Source organism: Mobula hypostoma, chromosome 23 (assembly GCF_963921235.1).
Source record: "Mobula hypostoma chromosome 23, sMobHyp1.1, whole genome shotgun sequence".
Lineage (NCBI taxonomy): Eukaryota > Metazoa > Chordata > Chondrichthyes > Myliobatiformes > Myliobatidae > Mobula > Mobula hypostoma.
Genome location: NC_086119.1, coordinates 48,544,903 through 48,564,240, shown reverse-complemented (window position 1 = coordinate 48,564,240; position 19,338 = coordinate 48,544,903). Strand labels below are relative to the sequence as shown.

The window sequence follows — 19,338 nt, the reverse complement described above, 5'->3', positions numbered from 1 at the left end:
CAGTGAGGAAGTCAAGGATATACAGATGGAGATGTAGACACCCAGGTTTTGGAGCTTTTTTGATTAGAACTGAGGGTATGATTGTGTTGAACGCTAAGCTGTGATCAATAAACAGCAGCCTGACGTAGGTGTTACTATTGTCCAGGTGATCCAAGGCCAAACGTAGAGCCAACCAGACTGCATCCACTATACATTTATTGCGGCAGTAGGCAAATTGCAGCAAGTCCAGGTCTCTGCTTAGGCAGGAGCTGATAGTCATAGTCATAGTCATACTTTATTGATCCCGGGGGAAATTGGTTTTCGTTACAGTTGCCCATAAATAATAAATAGTAATAAAACCATAAATAATTAAATAGTAATATGTAAATTATGCCAGTAAATTATGAAATAAGTCCAGGACCAGCCTATTGGCTCAGGGTGTCTGACCCTCCAAGGGAGGAGTTGTAAAGTTTGATGGCCACAGGCAGGAATGACTTCCTATGACGCTCCGTGCTGCATCTCGGTGGAATGCTGGCCATGATCAACCTCTCAGAGCACTTCATCACAGTAGATGTGAGTGCTACTGGATATAGAAGGCAGATCACCCTGCTCTTCTTGGGCACTGGTATGATTGTCTTCCTTTTTGAGGCAGGTGGAAACCTCTGACTGCAGCATTGAAAAATTGAAGATGTCCTTGAACATACAGTGCAGCGCGGCAGATTTAAAAGGGCAGACATCCTGCTTCGGATTTGATTCGAAGAAGGAGTCTGAGAGTCTGAGTGGGAGTGCTGAGAAAGAGATTTTTGAAATTTTCGTTATTTTTTTTTCTCCAACGGCTTTCTGAGAGGCGGGACTGCGCAGGCGTGTGACGTCGGGCAGTGCAGCGCGGCAGATTTAAAAGGGCAGACATCCTGCTTCGGATTTGATTCGAAGAAGGAGTCTGAGAGTCTGAGTAGGAGTGCCGAGAAAGAGATTTTTGAAATTTTCGTTATTTTTTTTTCTCCAACGGCTTTCTGAGAGGCGGGACTGCGCAGGCGTGTGACGTCGGGCAGTGCAGCGCGGCAGATTTAAAAGGAACAAAGCCTCATAGGGCGGGCAGCGTAGTTTGCGGGCGGCGGAGTGAGCCGGGAGCAGAGTGAAGACTTAAGGGCTTCGGCTCAACGGGCTTAGGCGGAAGCGGGCGAGGCGAGGAAGGTTTGACATTCATTTTCTGTTGCTATTTGAGGAGAGGGGCATTATGACTGTGAGGGCAGTTTGCTGTTCTCGGTGTCGGATGTGGGAGGCCCTGGAGTCTCCAAGCCTCCCGGACGTCTACATCTGCGCCAAGTGCATCGAGATGCAGCTCCTAAGGGACCGCGTTACGGAACTGGAGCTGCAGCTCGATGACCTTCGTCTGGTCAGGGAGAGCGAGGAGGTGATAGAGAGGAGTGGAAGGCAGGTGGTCACGCCGGGGCCACGGGAGGCAGACAAGTGGGTCACGGTTAGGAGAGGGAAGGGGAAAAGGCAGGTGATGAGGAGTACCCCGGCGGCTGTGCCCCTTAACAACAGGTACTCCTGTTTGAGTACTGTTGGGGGGGACAGCTTACCCGGGGGAAGCGACAGTGGCCCTGCCTCCGGCACAGAGTCTGGCCCTGTAGCTCAGAAGGGTAGGGCAAGGAAGAGGAGGGCAGTTGTGATAGGGGACTCGATAGTAAGGGGGTCAGATAGGCGATTCTGTGGACGCAGTCCAGAGACTCGGATGGTAGTTTGCCTCCCTGGTGCCAGGGTCCGGGATATTTCTGATCGTGTCCAAGATATCCTGAAGTGGGAGGGTGAAGAGCCAGAGGTCCTGGTACATATAGGTACCAATGACATAGGTAGGAAAAGGGATGAGGTCCTGAAAGAAGAATATAGGGAGCTAGGAAGGGAGTTGAGAAAAAGGACCGCAAAGGTAGTAATCTCGGGATTACTGCCTGTGCCACGCGACAGTGAGAGTAGGAATGCGATGAGGTGGAGGATAAATGCGTGGCTGAGGGATTGGAGCAGGGGGCAGGGATTCAAGTTTTTGGATCATTGGGACCTCTTTTGGCGTAGGTGTGACCTGTACAAAAAGGACGGGTTATACTTAAATCCTAGGGGGACCAATATCCTGGCAGGGAGATTAGCGGGGGCTACTGAGGTGACTTTAAACTAGAATGGTTGGGGGGTGGGAATCAAATTAAAGCGGCTAGGTGTGAGGAGGTTAGTTCACAACAGAGGGATGGGAACCAGTGCAGAGAGACAGAGGAGTGTAAAGTGAGCGTAGAAGCAAAAAGTACAAAGGGGAAAAGTAAAAGTGGCAGGCCGACAAATCCAGGGCAAGCATTAAAAAGGGCTAAGAGAGTTGTAAAAGAGCGCCTGAAGGCTTTATGTGTCAATGCAAGGAGCATTCGTAATAAGGTGGATGAATTGAAAGTGCAGATTGTTATTAATGATTATGATATAGTTGGGATCACAGAGACATGGCTCCAGGGTGACCAGGGATGGGAGCTCAACGTTCAGGGATATTCAATATTCAGGAGGGATAGACACGAAGGAAGGGGAGGTGGGGTGGCGTTGCTGGTTAAAAAAGAGATTAACGCAATAGAAAGGAAGGACATAAGCCGGGAAGATGTGGAATCGATATGGGTAGAGCTGCGTAACACTAAGGGGCAGAAGACGCTGCTGGGAGTTGTGTACAGGCCACCTAACAGTAGTAGTGAGGTCAGAGATGGTATTAAACAGGAAATTAGAAATGTGTGCAATAAAGGAACAGCAGTTATAATGGGTGACTTCAATCTACATGTAGACTGGGTGAACCAAATTGGTAAAGGTGCTGAGGAAGAGGATTTCTTGGAATGTATGCGGGATGGTTTTTTGAACCAACATGTCGAGGAACCGACTAGAGAGCAGGCTATTCTGGACTGGGTTTTGAGCAATGAGGAAGGGTTAATTAGCGATCTTGTCGTGAGAGGCCCCTTGGGTAAGAGTGACCATAATATGGTGGAATTCTTCATTAACATGGAGAGTGACGTAGTTAATTCAGAAACAAAGGTTCTGAACTTAAAGAGGGGTAACTTTGAAGGTATGAGACATGAATTAGCTAAGATAGACTGGCAAATGACACTTCAAGGATTGACGGTGGATATGCAATGGCAGGCATTTAAAGGTTGCATGGATGAACTACAACAATTGTTCATCCCAGTTTGGCAAAAGAATAAATCAAGGAAGGTAGTGCACCCGTGGCTGACAAGAGAAATTAGGGATAGTATCAATTCCAAAGAAGTAGCATACAAATTAGCCAGAGAAAGTGGCTCACCTGAGGACTGGGAGAAATTCAGAGTTCAGCAGAGGAGGACAAAGGGCTTAATTAGGAAGGGGAAAAAAGATTATGAGAGAAAACTGGCAGAGAACATAAAAACGGACTGTAAAAGCTTTTATAGATATGTAAAAAGGAAAAGACTGATAAAGACAAATGTAGGTCCCCTGCAAACAGAAACAGGTGAATTGATTATGGGGAGCAAGGACATGGCAGACCAATTGAATAATTACTTTGGTTCTGTCTTCACTAAGGAGGACATAAATAATCTTCCAGAAATAGTAAGGGACAGAGGGTCCAGTGAGATGGAGGAACTGAGCGAAATACATGTTAGTAGGGAAGTGGTGTTAGGTAAATTGAAGGGATTGAAGGCAGATAAATCCCCAGGGCCAGATGGTCTGCATCCCAGAGTGCTTAAGGAAGTGGCCCAAGAAATAGTGGATGCATTAGTGATAATTTTTCAAAACTCGTTAGATTCTGGACTAGTTCCTGAGGATTGGAGGGTGGCTAATGTAACCCCACTTTTTAAAAAAGGAGGGAGAGAGAAACCGGGGAATTATAGGCCGGTTAGCCTAACGTCGGTGGTGGGGAAACTGCTGGAGTCAGTTATCAAGGATGTGATAACAGCACATTTGGAAAGCGGTGAAATGATCGGACAAAGTCAGCATGGATTTGTGAAAGGAAAATCATGTCTGACGAATCTCATAGAATTTTTTGAGGATGTAACTAGTAGAGTGGATAGGGGAGAACCAGTGGATGTGGTATATTTGGATTTTCAAAAGGCTTTTGACAAGGTCCCACACAGGAGATTAGTGTGCAAACTTAAAGCACATGGTATTGGGGGTAAGGTATTGGTGTGGGTGGAGAATTGGTTAGCAGACAGGAAGCAAAGAGTGGGAATAAACGGGACCTTTTCAGAATGGCAGGCGGTGACTAGTGGGGTACCGCAAGGCTCAGTGCTGGGACCCCAGTTGTTTACAATATATATTAATGACTTGGATGAGGGAATTAAATGCAGCATCTCCAAGTTTGCGGATGACACGAAGCTGGGTGGCAGTGTTAGCAGTGAGGAGGATGCTAAGAGGATGCAGGGTGACTTGGATAGGTTGGGTGAGTGGGCAAACTCATGGCAGATGCAATTTAATGTGGATAAATGTGAAGTTATCCACTTTGGTGGCAAAAATAGGAAAACAGATTATTATCTGAATGGTGGCCGATTAGGAAAAGGGGAGGTGCAACGAGACCTGGGTGTCATTATACACCAGTCATTGAAAGTGGGCATGCAGGTACAGCAGGCGGTGAAAAAGGCGAACGGTATGCTGGCATTTATAGCGAGAGGATTCGAGTACAGGAGCAGGGAGGTACTACTGCAGTTGTACAAGGCCTTGGTGAGACCACACCTGGAGTATTGTGTGCAGTTTTGGTCCCCTAATCTGAGGAAAGACATCCTTGCCATAGAGGGAGTACAAAGAAGGTTCACCAGATTGATTCCTGGGATGGCAGGTCTTTCATATGAAGAAAGACTGGATGAACTGGGCTTGTACTCGTTGGAATTTAGAAGATTGAGGGGGGATCTGATTGAAACGTATAAGATCCTAAAGGGATTGGACAGGCTAGATGCGGGAAGATTGTTCCCGATGTTGGGGAGGTCTAGAACGAGGGGTCACAGTTTGAGGATAGAGGGGAAGCCTTTTAGGACCGAGGTTAGGAAAAACTTCTTCACACAGAGAGTGGTGAATCTGTGGAATTCTCTGCCACAGCAAACTGTTGAGGCCAGTTCATTAGCTATGTTTAAAAGGAAGTTAGATATGGCCCTTGTGGCTACAGGGGTCACGGGGTATGGAGGGAAGGCTGGGTTCTGAGTTGGATGATCAGCCATGATCATAATAAATGGCGGTGCAGGCTCGAAGGGCCGAATGGCCTACTCCTGCACCTATTTTCTATGTTTCTATGTTTCTATACCCGCGAGTGGGTTGGCACAGGTTTTCAGAATCCTACCCGGTACACCTTCAGGGCTTGATGCCTTGTGAAGGTTCACCCTCTTGAAAGATGTCCTGATTTCGGCCTCTGAGACCTGCACCGTCTTGCCAAGAGTCTTCAATCAATAATTCTACTCCAGTACCTGCCCAGAATGACACCCTTCCTCAAAACCTGCTTGTACCCTCACTTTCCTGCATTACCACCACCTTTCTGCTTTATCCCATCTGTTCCACGTCCCCTAAAGCTCTTGCTCTTCGCCAGTCATCTGATCAGCAGTCCTCCAGTTACTTGAACAACACATCCTCACATCTTCCAATCACTTGCTCAATCCTCTTACAATCATTTATAAACTCAATCTTCAGTCAGCTGCCCCTCATTGTCCTTCAGTCACCTCCCAATGTCCATTCCCAGTCACTTACATGACAACCCCACCCTTCTCTGGGTTACCTGGCAGTCTCTGCTTGGTGATCCTTGCTTCATCTACCATTGAGTCATGGAGACAACAGGCCATTTGAGTCACTAACTCCACACTGTCCAGAAGGCCCCCGTGCATATTAATCCTAATCCAGCACTTGCCCCTGATGCCTTGTTGACTTTTACCCTGCCTTCTACCCCTCCACCGCCCTGCTCTTCAAAGCTCTCCATAACCCTTTCTCTCACACACAGGAGATCATGGAGGGGAGATTTGTCCTACCACACAGGCTCAATAAAATATCAGAATTCCCTTTTCAGTGAGTCATGGACCTCCTCTCCACAAAGTTTACCCTTTCAGCCCCAGTTTTAATTTATGTTAAGCATTTGTTTTCTTGATCTCAGCCTGCAGTCCCTCACAATCTTTCTCAATCCTCTCGCCCTCCACCACCAGATTAAACTTTGCCCCACTCCCCCTTAACTGTAATCAAAGGCCCTACTTGAACTTAGATACTCATGTGTCTTCTGAATCCTAGCAACAATCTTCTTTCCCCAAGCAGTAAGACTGATCAACACCTGCACCCATTACTTTATTATTTCCCTTCATTTACCTTATGGACTGCCTAGAGTCACTTCATGGACATACAATCAATCTATGTATATAAACTATCTTATGGATTTATGTTTATTGCATGTTATTTTTTGGTATTGTTATTGTGTTGTTTATCTTTTGTTTTTTTTTGGTGCTACTTCAGGTCCAGAGTGACAACTATTTCGTCCTTCTTACTCTTGTGTACAGGGAATGATATTAAACAATCTTGAATCGTTCAGTGAGTTCAACTCTCAGTTTCAAAGACCTGAGCTCTGTTAGCTCTTTCTGCAGTTTCAAAGGTGGGTTAAACCTCAGTTCTTAACTGAAGCTGCACTCACTTCTTTTAACTCTTTTAACTCTGAAAATAATCCTTGTACTGTCACTCCTCTGTCACTCAGGCTTTTACCGAGGTTATTGGCTCCATGTATGCCATGTCCAAATTCAAGAGAAGGGTATGTGACTCTCAAGTCTGTTCTGGTTAATCTGATTGAAATCTCAACTCCACATTCCCATCTATTCAAAAGAAACTTCTTTCTCCTTGATGACCAAGAATTTACCTCTGTTTTAAAAATATTCAAAGACTCTGCTTACACTGTCCTTAAAGGTTCATCACTTCTCAAAGAATTAAATCTTGCCTCATCTCTGTCCTTAAGTGGGTAACCCTTTACTTTTAGGCAGTGATCCCAAGTTCTAGATTCACCTACAAGAGAAAACAGTCACTTTGTCAACACCTCTCAAGACGTTGTATGTTTTAATCGTGTTCTCTCTCATTCTTTTAAACTGCAGCAGATACAGGGCTACCCTGTCTAACCATTCCTCATTAGGCAACTGCATCATTCTAGTTACCAGTCCAGTAAATATTCTCTGAATTGTTTCCAAAGGAGGGGAACAAAACAAGGTGATGGGCTGGGTGTAGGAGGGACTAGGTAGATCAGGAAGAGAGAGAAAAGGGGAAGAAGGGGAAACAGATCATTAAATTCTCCATTTTCAGGTAAAATGATCTCCCTCTGTCTCTCTTCTCACTCCTTCTGATCTTTCCAGTTCCTACACCCACCCTCCTCCCCAGTTCACTGTCACCCACTTTCTTTCCCTTCTTCTCCTTCCTCCATCACCCACACACTCCTCCCATTCTGTCCCTTCCCCCTACTATTAACATCTTCCCACCCCATCCCCCTTGTTTGCTTTCTTATTCAAACTTTCTTACCTACCCAATTACATCATCTGCAGTCTTTTGTTGCTTCAACCTATCATCTCCTGGTTCTGTCACTACAGTATGTCCACTCTTCTCCCATCTCACCCCTCCTCACCTGGATCCGTCTATCATTCACCAGCTCTTGTGCCAGCCCTTCCCCTCAACTCTTTCTGCTGATTACTTGCACTCTTATCTTTCAGTTCTAATGATGGATCTTGACCTGAAATATCGACTGTCTATTTCCCTCCACAGATGCTGTCGGACTCAATGAGTTCTTTCAGCATCTTGTGTTTTGCTCCTGCTCCCAGTACCTCCAGTCTTCTGTATCACTGTTACAAACGGAAGCTGTCATGAAGGTGTCCAATCCATTAAGTGGGTCAGAGCTATAATATTTTCCTGCTGGCCCTTCTGCTCCCTTTGGAGACACAATACACGCACAAAGGTTCTTCAGAAACAGAGTGATTTTGTCAATAAGCTCCAGATTAAGCTAACATGGAAGAGATTATTTTTGTCTCTGGGAAGTAATTGAGTTCTGTAGGAACCAAGAGAAAGCAGTAACATTTCTTTCATTTTTCAATGTTGAACTTTTACTGCGAGGTTATATATCAGGGAAGTGAATATACCCGGCTTTAAATAGTTCTCACAACCAGCTTCCTGCCACCATGCTCCTGTCCGCTCAACTCTCTCAGCACAACATCCAGCACCCAAATAGCCTCCCTCAATTATGCCCACATCCTCCAACCACAACATCAACAATTTCAAAGTTCCAAGTAAATTTATTATCAAAATACATATATGTCACCATATATAATCTTGAGATTCCTTTTCTTGTGGGCATAATACTAATACTTTACTTTATTGTCGACAAACAATTGATACTAGAGCGTACAATCATCACAGCGATATTTGATTCTGCGTTTCGCGCTCCCTGGAGTACAAATCGATAGTAAACATTAAAAATTTAAATTATAAATCATAAATAGAAAAAAGCATAGGGAAAGTAAGGTAGTACAAAATAATCGAGAGGCAGGTCCAGATATTTGGAGGGTACGGCTCGGATCCGGGTCAGGATCCGTTCAGCAGTCTTATCACAGCTGGAAAGAAGCTGTTCCCAAATCTGGCCGCACAAGTCTTCAAGCTCCTGAGCCTTCTCCCAGAGGGAAGAGGGACGAAAATTGTGTTGGCTGGGTGGGTCATGTCCTCGATTATCCTGGCAGCACCGCTCTGACAGCGTGCGGTGTAAAGTGAGTCCAAGGACGGAAGATTGGTTTGTGTGATGTGCTGCGCCATGTTCACGATCTTCTGCAGCTTCTTCCGGTCTTGGACAGGACAACTTCCATACCAGGTTGTGATGCACCCTAGAAGAATAAATCCATAATAGAATAATAAGCAAAATGAAAGACCGCATCAACTCGGGTGTTGAACCAGTGTGCAGAAGACAACAAACTGTGCAAATGCAAAAAACAAGAAATAATGATAAATAAATATTGAGAACATGAAATGAAGAGTCCTTCACGGTGAGCCTATAGGTTGTGGGAACATTTCAATGATGAGGTGAGTGATATTGAGTGAAGTTATCCCATTTCGTTCAAGAGCCTAATGGCTCAGCAGCAAAAAGACAATATTCACAGCTGGTTTTGTGGACTAATAGTCCAAGGCCTAGAGTGGCCCATAGAGTCATACAGCATGGAAACCTGCCCAACTGGTCCATGCCAACCAAAATGCCCATCCAATCTAGTTCTGTTTGCTAGCATATGGTTTATAACCTTCTGAACCTTTCCTATCCATATAGCCGTCCAACTGGGTTCTAAGGGCAGAGTTCTTCTGCCGAGGTACAGCAGCAGAAAATCTCGCCAAAGCATGGATCATGTCACACAGTGATTCCTTGTCCCCAGCGGTCAGGCCTGGAATGAGGAATCTGGCAAGGGAGTGGCATGCAGGTCATCTGTAGATCACAAGTTTAGGGAGAAGTGAGGCACTTTGCCTGCTCAGCCAAAATAAGGTCAGGTTAGATAAACTTGTCCCAGTGAGGAACTTATCACAAGACTGAACTCTGCAGCGATAAGTAATACTGTGTAGCTGCTATATACTGGACAGCAGCCAGAGCTCTGGGCCATAACTTCATACCTCACCATGGCAACGGAGGAACTTAGATAGTGAAATCAAATCAGCAATTTTTAAAATAGAGCTCATCTCAGTTAAGAATAACCATTGTAAAAACACATCTGGGTCACTAAAATGCTTAAAAGAAGTAAATCTACCAACCACACCCAGTCTGGTCTATGCAGAATCAGAATCAGGTTGAATATCACCTGCATATGTTGTGACATTTGTTAAGTTTACGGCAGCAGTACAATGCAATGCATGATAAATACAGAAAAAAAGCCAAGTTACAGTAATATATTTATGTATATTAAATAGTTAAATTAGAATAAGTAGGGCAAAAACAGAAATAAAAACAAAGTACTGAGGTAGTGTTCATACGTTCAATGTCCATTTAGAAATTTGATGGCAGAGGGGACGTTTGTTTACCCTTACAATTTTATTATAAGGATATAGTAAAAGGAGACAATGGCGCCTAACGGTGGTTCCTTTGCTTGCATCTTCGGAAACAGCTTTATTTCTATCTTTAATATCTCTATTTTTCCCTTTCAGGGTACTTTTGAAGACCCTGACCTGGGGTTACACGCTGACTTCGGTCCTTTGCGGGAATAGGACCCGTCCTCGGGGTCTCACGACTGGCGCTATTCGATATACCAAGGACGCAGCCTAGAAGACTAGTGTGTCTTTGGAGTTTCGGGATTTCATGGCTCTGGAGGCGAGCGGACTCGAGGTCAGTGCCACCGCCTGGTGTGTCATGGGAGTACAAGGAAAATCGAAAGCAGCAAGCTGGCTGCTGGCTGTGTGCCCAGAGACCCGAGATCTTTGGGCACAGAGCTCGGAAAAAGCGACGCAACAGACTTTTTACATTGTAAACCAGCAAGTTGTTTGTTATGTCTCCCCTCTCGCTGTGAAACGGAGACACCTCTTTTTCCCTTATTAGGGGGAGAGAGAGCCTGTGGTATGTCGAATACCGGGTGAATGAGTAGTCTTTGGGTTACTGCAAGTCTGTGTCTTTATTGATACTTTGCCACATGCTTGAGTACTCGGTGGTGGGTGCAGATACTTTTTTTTGCTGGTGCAGGAAGGGGGGTCGTTGCTTTGCTGCTGCTTACGAGTGGGAGGGGAGAGCTGGGGGAGGGGCTTTGGGGTTCTAACATTTAATTGTCATTTATTCTTTGGGGCAGTGCCCTGTTTTCTTGAGTGGTTGCGAAGAAAGAGCATTTCAGGGTGTATATAGTTTACATTTCTCTGATACTAAATATACCTACGAAACCTATTTCTACTCTCAGTTTGCCACCTGGTTGGTAGGCTGTTAAATGACGTGGAGGAGGTGACTCGGTATGGTAGCAGGAAAAGTGGAGCGGTGATGTCTGTTGGAAAGGAGGCGAATCTCATCCCCTGAACTCTGTACCAGCACACAGCCGTGGTGCAGTTCTACATCTGGCACCCGCTCCAACTACAATTACCCAGTAGCCTACAGGAGTGCTGGTAATGTATTGCAGACCCTCCATTTACGCCGCCTTTTGTACACCCACCACTGCCCTCGCCCATTGTTCCTAACGGCTGGCCCCACTCTACTGAAAGAACTCGTATAGCTATTAATAAGGAATTACTGGAAGCAGGGAAGGATGCGAACAAAAATGGTAGCATAGTGGTTAGCTTTACAGCACCAGTGAGCCATGTTCGATTCCTGCCACTGCCCGTAAGGAGATTGCACATTCTCCCCGTGAGCGCGGAGGTTTCCTCTGGGTGTTCCGGTTTCCTCCCACCGTCCAAAGTCAGTAGGTTAATTGATCATTGTAAATTGTCCTGTGATTAGGCTAGGATTAAATCGCTGGGCGGCGTGGCTTGAAGGGATGGAAGAGCCTGTTTTGCGCCGTATCTCAATAGATAAATAAATAAAAATATAGATCTTCGCAATTACATAACAGCTTTCAATATTTCACCATATCTGTAAGCTTCTACATTTAATGCAATACAGATATTATATATTGTAACAATGCAGAAACATCATCCAAAATGTATTAATGATTAGCCTGATTTGACTGGCTAATAGTCCATGTCCTAGAAACCAATGGGGATGAGAACCATGTGGGGGTGACTAAGCTTTATTCTTAGCCTCCTTGTTACCTTCTACAACTTTCATTACCGTTAAAGCACAGGCCTTCCTACAGAGATATTCAAAAATGACTTGCTGGCTTAGTCCCCCACTGGACAGAAGGATTAAAGTGCTCCATTACTTATGCACTTACTGTGCAAAGCCAAAAATAATCCAATGACAAGAATCATAACTATGCTATTCACAGAAGCACCAGTCAGTCAAAATCCTAGATACCCCATGGTGGGCACTGTGGCCGTTGTGTGGTGCACAGATATGCAATTCTGAGCAGCAAAATCTAATTAATCGATTGTATGTGTACAGAAGCTTAGCTCCAAACCTTTAATTGCCACATACATCTTTTCAAATGTGTTCAGGGAGAATGCTCCACAGAAAACTAGAATAAAGCAGTTTTCATTTCTATTGAATGACTCTTCAGTGACAGTGGCTTGTAAGGAGGTGCTGTGATAACATACTGATTCCAACACAATACCGGGCTTACAATAGCACAGGTCTTAAGTCAGTAAGAGGTGGAGTTATAATTGACTAAAGTTGCTCATGTCCCATCTCACAGTTAGTGAACAGCCCTGCTCTTCAGGTTATAGAACACACAAGCAGTGGGCACTAACCTTTCATTACATAAAACTGAAAGCAGTGAGCATCAAGGGGAGAATCCTCGACTGGGAAAAGTCAAACACAGCAAAAAAGATTTCGTGCTTGTTGGAGGTCATTCAGCACAGCCCCAGGACTTCACTGCAAGTGTTCCTTGGTGCAGTGACCTCGGTCAACCATCTTCAGCTACCATATCAATGCCCTTCTTTCCACTGTAAGGTCAGAGGTGGAGAAAAAGAACGACGATTGATCAATATTCAATTCCATTCATGACTCCTCACAAAATGAATCACTCCATACCTGAATGTAGTAAGATCGAGACAACATTGGGCATGTGTGGGGAAGTGGCAAATACATTTATGCCACACATACCAGGCGGTGACCATCACTGAGAAGAAGGAATCCAATCTGGGACATACAATAGCAGAAAGTCTTCCACCATCAATATACTGGGATCACCAATGACCAGAAACTCAGCTGTACTGCCAATAGAAACGCTTTCACTGCAAGAGCAGGTCAGGAACTAGATAGCCGGCAATGAGGGATGCATATCCTGACTCTAAAAAGCACTATCTATGAAGCAGAGTGTAGAAATGTGATGGAACGCCTACCACTTACATCTCAGAATGCAGCTCAACACACAAGAAACATGACAACGTCCAGGGTAAAGCAGCCTACTTGATTACTACTCATCTATCTTAAACGTTCATTACCAAGACCCTGGCACCATAGATGTAATGAGTACCATTTACAAGCTTCACTGCAGTTCTTGGCTAAGCTGCTTCCACACCTTCTAAAACTGTGACCTCCAGAACAAAAAAAGTGCATTATCACCAGCAGGTTAGAATATGTTTTGACATGCGTTTATCATCCTCTGGTTGCAAATCCTGGAGATCCCTTTACACTAACTGCAAGTACCGTCAACAGGAGGACTGCAGTGCTTCAAAAGGAAGGCTCATCAGTGAAGACTCGGTCAGTAACTCATGACCTTGCAAGCAAAAGCGACATCTTGTAAGATGACCATAGATCAGAATCAGGTTTATTGTCATCAGCAATGCATCACAGATCTCTGGAAAGAAATAAGAGGTGGGGTAATGAAACTCATCATTGATTGAGTAGTCTATCATTCAACAAGCAAAGGACTGCATTTGACTCAAAATATCCATATTGCAATTTCTGTTCTGGTTGAATTTACACAAATCCCACTTCCAGTTGTGACAGCTGTCACCTTACTTGGTAGGTTAATTAGCAATTGCAAATGAGCCCTTCAAAGCAAGGCCACAAAAAAAGGTGAGTTGATGTGCAGAAGAGAATAAGTTGAGGGGGTTAAGGAAAATAAAAGAGTGATGGGAGGGGTAAGATAGGTCTTTGGATAACCAGCGTAAAACTGATGGATCATTTTTATCCCCTGAGTCACTGTTTTTCCAGTGTTACTGATATTTTTCTGTTACACTGTTTAAGTAAAATATCATATATTTAGAATATATTTTAATTAATAATTTTTAAAATTGTATTTAGAATACTGTATATGGTATTATATTTTTACAGAATGAAAAAAATCAATAACACAGGGAAAATATATTAATTCCGGCCAGTAGTGTGGTGGCATCCGCACCAGACTTTGAGACAAGTGATCCCAGGTTCAAATCCAGCCGGGCCCTTGCACGCTTTCCATCTGTGTTGGTTTGAGCGTAGAGCTAGCAGCTCAGTCTCACAAAAAAAAACAGACAAAAATGCCAAAGAAACAGCAAGGTTGCCACCTGATGTGCCTCAAGATGCAGAAAGGAATAACAAACAACAAAAAATTATTAACAAGAGAAAATCTGCAGATGCTGGAAATCCGAGCAACACACACAAATTGCTGGAGGGAGGAACTCAGCAGGCCAGGCAGCATCTATAGAAAAAAGAACAGCTGACATTTCGGCCTGTACTTTTTTCTATAGATGCTGCCTGGCCGCTGAGTTCCTCCAGCATTTTGTGCGTGTTGCCTGGTAACAAAAGATTATTAATTGTTTTCATTACTCAAAACTGATAACTAAATATTAGCATTGATTTCTAAACCAGATGTACTTTGACTTGGGAGTCAGATGTCTGTTTCCCTATCTCTGGGGATGTTCCAATAATTGTCTGCATCAGCTACAGGATCCTCTACGACTGACTGTAGGAGTATGAAGCTTAAAAATCTCTAAGTAAAAATATGCACTAGGAGTGAAACCTTTCAGGGAAATTGGTTTTTAATTTTTGATTTTGCCTGCATGAATCCACAAATCTTTAGTAATGCATTAGAGTAGTGGGAACGGTTCCAAACACCAGTTCTGCTTATTAAATGCAGCATTGTAGTGAAAATCGTGTGAGGAACTGTATTGAAGTAACAGGCTGGAGGTGCACAAGATGTTTTCCAGACAGAGCGCTTCTCTTTAATATGTAAATGCATAATTTTATATCCGCTGGCTCAGCAGTCTCCGTCAATTTTAGTTCCTGTGTTTCTCCATTAATGAATCCAAGCTATTTACCTCAAACATACCTCATGGTACAAAGTTCCGCCTTCTAAATGAACTTTGGTTAGAGATGTTTCTCCCAAATTCAAGAGAACATAGGCACAGAGAGTAGTTGGCCATTAGCATTCCTCAAGCGTGTTCCACCATTCCACATATCTACTAGTCCTCCACCACAGTCCGCTTCTTCTCAATTTCTTTAGCATCTAGGGATTTTAGCCTTGACTATTTCCTTGACTGAGCAGCCAAAGTCCTCTAAAGAATAGAATTCAAACATTTGAAACCTTTGGCATAAAAAAGTATTCACTTACCCCAAGGCTGTGCTCCCTAGTTTTAATTGTGTCACATTAAAAAAGTATAAAATATTAGCTACAACATTGTGTTCATTTTATTTATGTATTTATTTACTTGGGCCCTTCTGACCTTCCGAGCCACGCCACCCAGCAATCCCCTGAGTTAATCCTACTCTAATCACAGGGCAATTTAGAATGACCACTTAACCTACCAACTAGTCCGTCTTTGGACTGTGGGAGGAAACTCACGCAGTCACGTCGAGAACGTGCAGACTCCTTACAGACAGCAGCGGGAATCGAACCCGCTTCGCTGGTACCCTAAAGCATTGTGCTAACCACTACGCTACCACACTGCCCGGTACGCTACAGGAAGGATGTTACAGCACTGGCATGGGAGCAGAGATGTACGATTGTGCCAGGGTTGAGAATTATAGTCATGAGGAAAGGCCAACTAGATGGGAGCTATATTCTCTGGAACAAAGAAACATAGAAACATAGAAAATAGGTGCAGGAGTAGGCCATTCGGCCCTTCGAGCCTGCACCGCCATTTATTATGATCATGGCTGATCATCCAACTCAGAACCCCGCCCCAGCCTTCCCTCCATACCCCCGACCCCCGTAGCCACAAGGGCCATATCTAACTCCCTCTTAAATATAGCCAATGAACTGGCCTCAACTGTTTCCTGTGGCAGAGAATTCCACAGATTCACCACTCTCTGTGTGAAGAAGTTTTTCCTAATCTCGGTCCTAAAAGGCTTCCCCTCTATCCTCAAACTGTGACCCCTCGTTCTGGACTTCCCCAACATCGGGAACAATCTTCCTGCATCTAGCCTGTCCAATCCCTTTAGGATCTTATACATTTCAATCAGATCCCCCCTCAATCTTCTAAATTCCAACGAGTACGAGCCCAGTTCATCCAGTCTTTCTTCATATGAAAGCCCTGCCATCCCAGGAATCAATCTGGTGAACCTTCTTTGTACTCCCTCTAAGGCAAGGATGTCTTTCCTCAGATTAGGGGACCAAAACTGCACACAATACTCCAGGTGTGGTCTCACCAAGGCCTTGTACAACTGCAGTAGTACCTCCCTGCTCCTGTACTCGAATCCCCTTGCTATAAATGCCAGCATACCATTCGTCTTTTTCACCACCTGCTGTACCTGCATGCCCACTTTCAATGACTGGTGTATAATGACAGCCAGGTCTCGTTGCACCTCCCCTTTTCCTAATCGGCCACCATTCAGATAATAATCTGTTTTCCTATTTTTGCCACCAAGGTGGATAACTTCACATTTATCCACATTAAATTGCATCTGCCATGAATTTGCCCACTCACCCAACCTATCCAAGTCACCCTGCATCCTCTTAGCATCCTCCTCACTGCTAACACTGCCACCCAGCTTCGTGTCATCCGCAAACTTGGAGATGCTGCATTTAATTCCCTCATCCAAGTCATTAATATATATTGTAAACAACTGGGGTCCCAGCACTGAGCCTTGCGGTACCCCACTAGTCCCTACCTGCCATTCTGAAAAGGTCCCGTTTATTCCCACTCTTTGCTTGCTGTCTGCTAACCAATTCTCCACCCACACCAATACCTTACCCCCAATACTGTGAGCTTTAAGTTTGCACACTAATCTCCTGTGTGGGACCTTGTCAAAAGCCTTTTGAAAGAAGAGATTTAATTAAAGTCTGCAAAATTGTAATAGGTCTAGACAAGGTGAACTGTAATGGCCTATTTCCATACAGAAAAATCAGTAACAAGGAAATATAGGAGCTGTTAATTAGTGGGGGGGGGGGTTAAGGAATAAAAACACTCCAAAAGTAGTAGTAGTTTGTAACTTACTCTCTTTAAGAATTTTGGAGGCAGGAATCCACTTCAAATTTAAACAGGCTGCAGAAGGTTCTAGACTCAGCCAGCACCATCATGGCTACAATCCTCCCCACCATGGAGGACATCTTCTAAAGGCAGTGCTTGAAGAAGGATGCATCCATCATTAAGGACCCTCACCATCCAGGTCAAGCCCTCTTCGTGTTACTACCATTGGGGAGGTGGTACAGGAGCCTGTAGATTACACTCAGCGATTCAGAAGCAACTTCTTCCCTTCACTCTATCAAGCAGTAGTAAATCAAGGCAGCTGGCCGTGCTGCGTTGCCTAGAGTACGTTTCACCACTCATCCGAGAGGCGTCTTCAGTTCTGATCCATGATGGGTAGTGTTCCGGCTTATACGCTCTGTGAGTTGTTTAAAGGTACAGCAATCACGTAAGGGTCTTTAACAGTCGTAGAGGTGATGAGTTTGCCACTCTCAGATAAGTGGCCAAACATCTTCCAGACAACACATCAAGTCCAGTTGCTTTGATTTATGACTGCTTGATGTACAATGACCTGGATGACTGAGAACCTTCAGACATATTCTTCCCCTCAGATTTCCAAACGGTCAACGAACCCATGACCACTCCCTCATTATTCCCCCATGGCACTATTATTGATTGTGACAAAGTAGTTTTATGTCTAGCACTATTGCCACATAACAAAAATTTCGCAACGTCTGTTGTAATAACAGAGAGCACAACCTCAAAAATGAGGGGCGACCCTTTAGAACAGAGATAAGGAGGAATTTTTTTAGCTAGAGAGTGGAATGCTCTCCACAAACTGCAGTGGAGGTATCTGAAGTACTTTAACCTGCAAAGACATGGAATGACCCTAAATAACTTACTTTTATGCCACGTAGATATGAACCAAATGGCTGCCTTCTGTGTTGCAAAATGTTGACTCTAAAGTCTCCAGCCAGAAGAATCAGCCCCTCTTCAAATTTCAATGAAAGCACTTCTCCCTCTTTTAAACTCCAGTGAGCACCATAAACCAAATATTTAGAAAACATGACAATTCATCTTATGATTTACAAGCTAATAGAGCTAATGGGTGCCTTGCCACAGTGAACCTCGGCAGGGTCCTAGCTCCGACCTCCTGTAAGTTTCATAGAACATAGAACATAGAAATTTACAGCACATTACAGGCCCTTTGACCCTCAATGATTTGCCGACCATGTAACCTACTCTAGGGACTGCCTAGATTTTTCCTAGCACATAGCCCTCTATTTTCTAAGCTCCATGTACCTATCTAAGAGGCTCCTAAAAGACCCTATTGTATCCACGTTCATCACCTCCGCCAGCAATGCATTCCACACACCCACCACTCTCTGTGTGAAAAACTTACCCCTGACATCCCCTCAGAACCTATTTCCAAGCACCTTAAAACTACGAGTTAGCCATTTCAGCCCTGGGAAAAAGCCGCTAGCTATCCACGCGATCAATGCCCCTCATTATCTTATACACTTCTATCAGGTCACCTCTCATCCTCAATCACTCCAATGAGAAAAGGTCAAGTACACTCAACCTATTCTCATAAGTTACGCCCTCCAATCCAGGCAACATCCTTGTAAATTTCCTCTGCACACTCTCTATAGTATCCACATCCTTCCTGTAGTGAAGTGACCAGAACTGAAGACAGTACTCCAAGTGGGATCTGACCAAGGTCTTACATAGCTGTAACATTACCTCATGGCTCTTGAACTTAATCCCATGGTTGATGAAGGCCAACACACCATACACCTTCTTAACAACACTGTCAACCCGTGAAGCAGCTTTGAGTGTCCTAGTGACGTGGACCCCAAGATCTCTCAGATCCTCCACACTACCAAGAGTCTTATCAATTATATTATATTCTGACTTCAAATTGAACTGGAGCCCTGGTTCCCTTCGTCTGTAAAGTCTTTGCCCCCCCCCCCCCCACTGTTCCCACCTCTCTGTGAAACTCACCCGGATCCTGGTTCCATGCATCTTGGCATTTCACCAGGCCCCTGGTTCCTGTCCCCTATAACACCCACTAGCCCCCTAGTTCCTACACATCTGGAAAACTCACTTGGGCCCTGGAAACTCACCAGAAGCTGGTACCTTGTTCTCATCAAACTTACTGTATATCCTTAAACATATGAGGACCCAACCTCCTGTGCTCCCTTTAAACTTCTTGGCTCACTGGAAATATTATTATAATACTGTGTAACACTTAAGTGAATTAAAAGTGCATGAATAATAATAGGAATAAGATCTAATAGTCTGTAAAGTTGGCTAATCCAGCACCAAGGCCCTCTGGATGCCAGGTTATTGCCATTGCTGCTGTATGGACCAATCCTCTCCAACCTTGCACAGGGGTGGTGTGTAGTCTAACAGTGAGTGCCTATCTGCAATCGCCCAAAAGGAGGCGTCGGA

The 19,338-nt window shown here is 44.4% G+C and overlaps 1 protein-coding gene across 1 annotated transcript in view; it reads left to right on the top strand.

Moving 5' to 3' along the window:
* srrm3 (serine/arginine repetitive matrix 3) overlaps positions 1–10,635 on the top strand; it is a 417,679-nt gene extending 407,044 nt beyond the window's left edge. The window contains exon 14 of the transcript XR_010015899.1: positions 10,126–10,635. The gene's annotated coding sequence lies outside the window, so the exon portion shown is untranslated. The remainder of the gene's footprint in view (positions 1–10,125) is intronic.
* Positions 10,636–19,338: the final 8,703 nt, after the last annotated feature.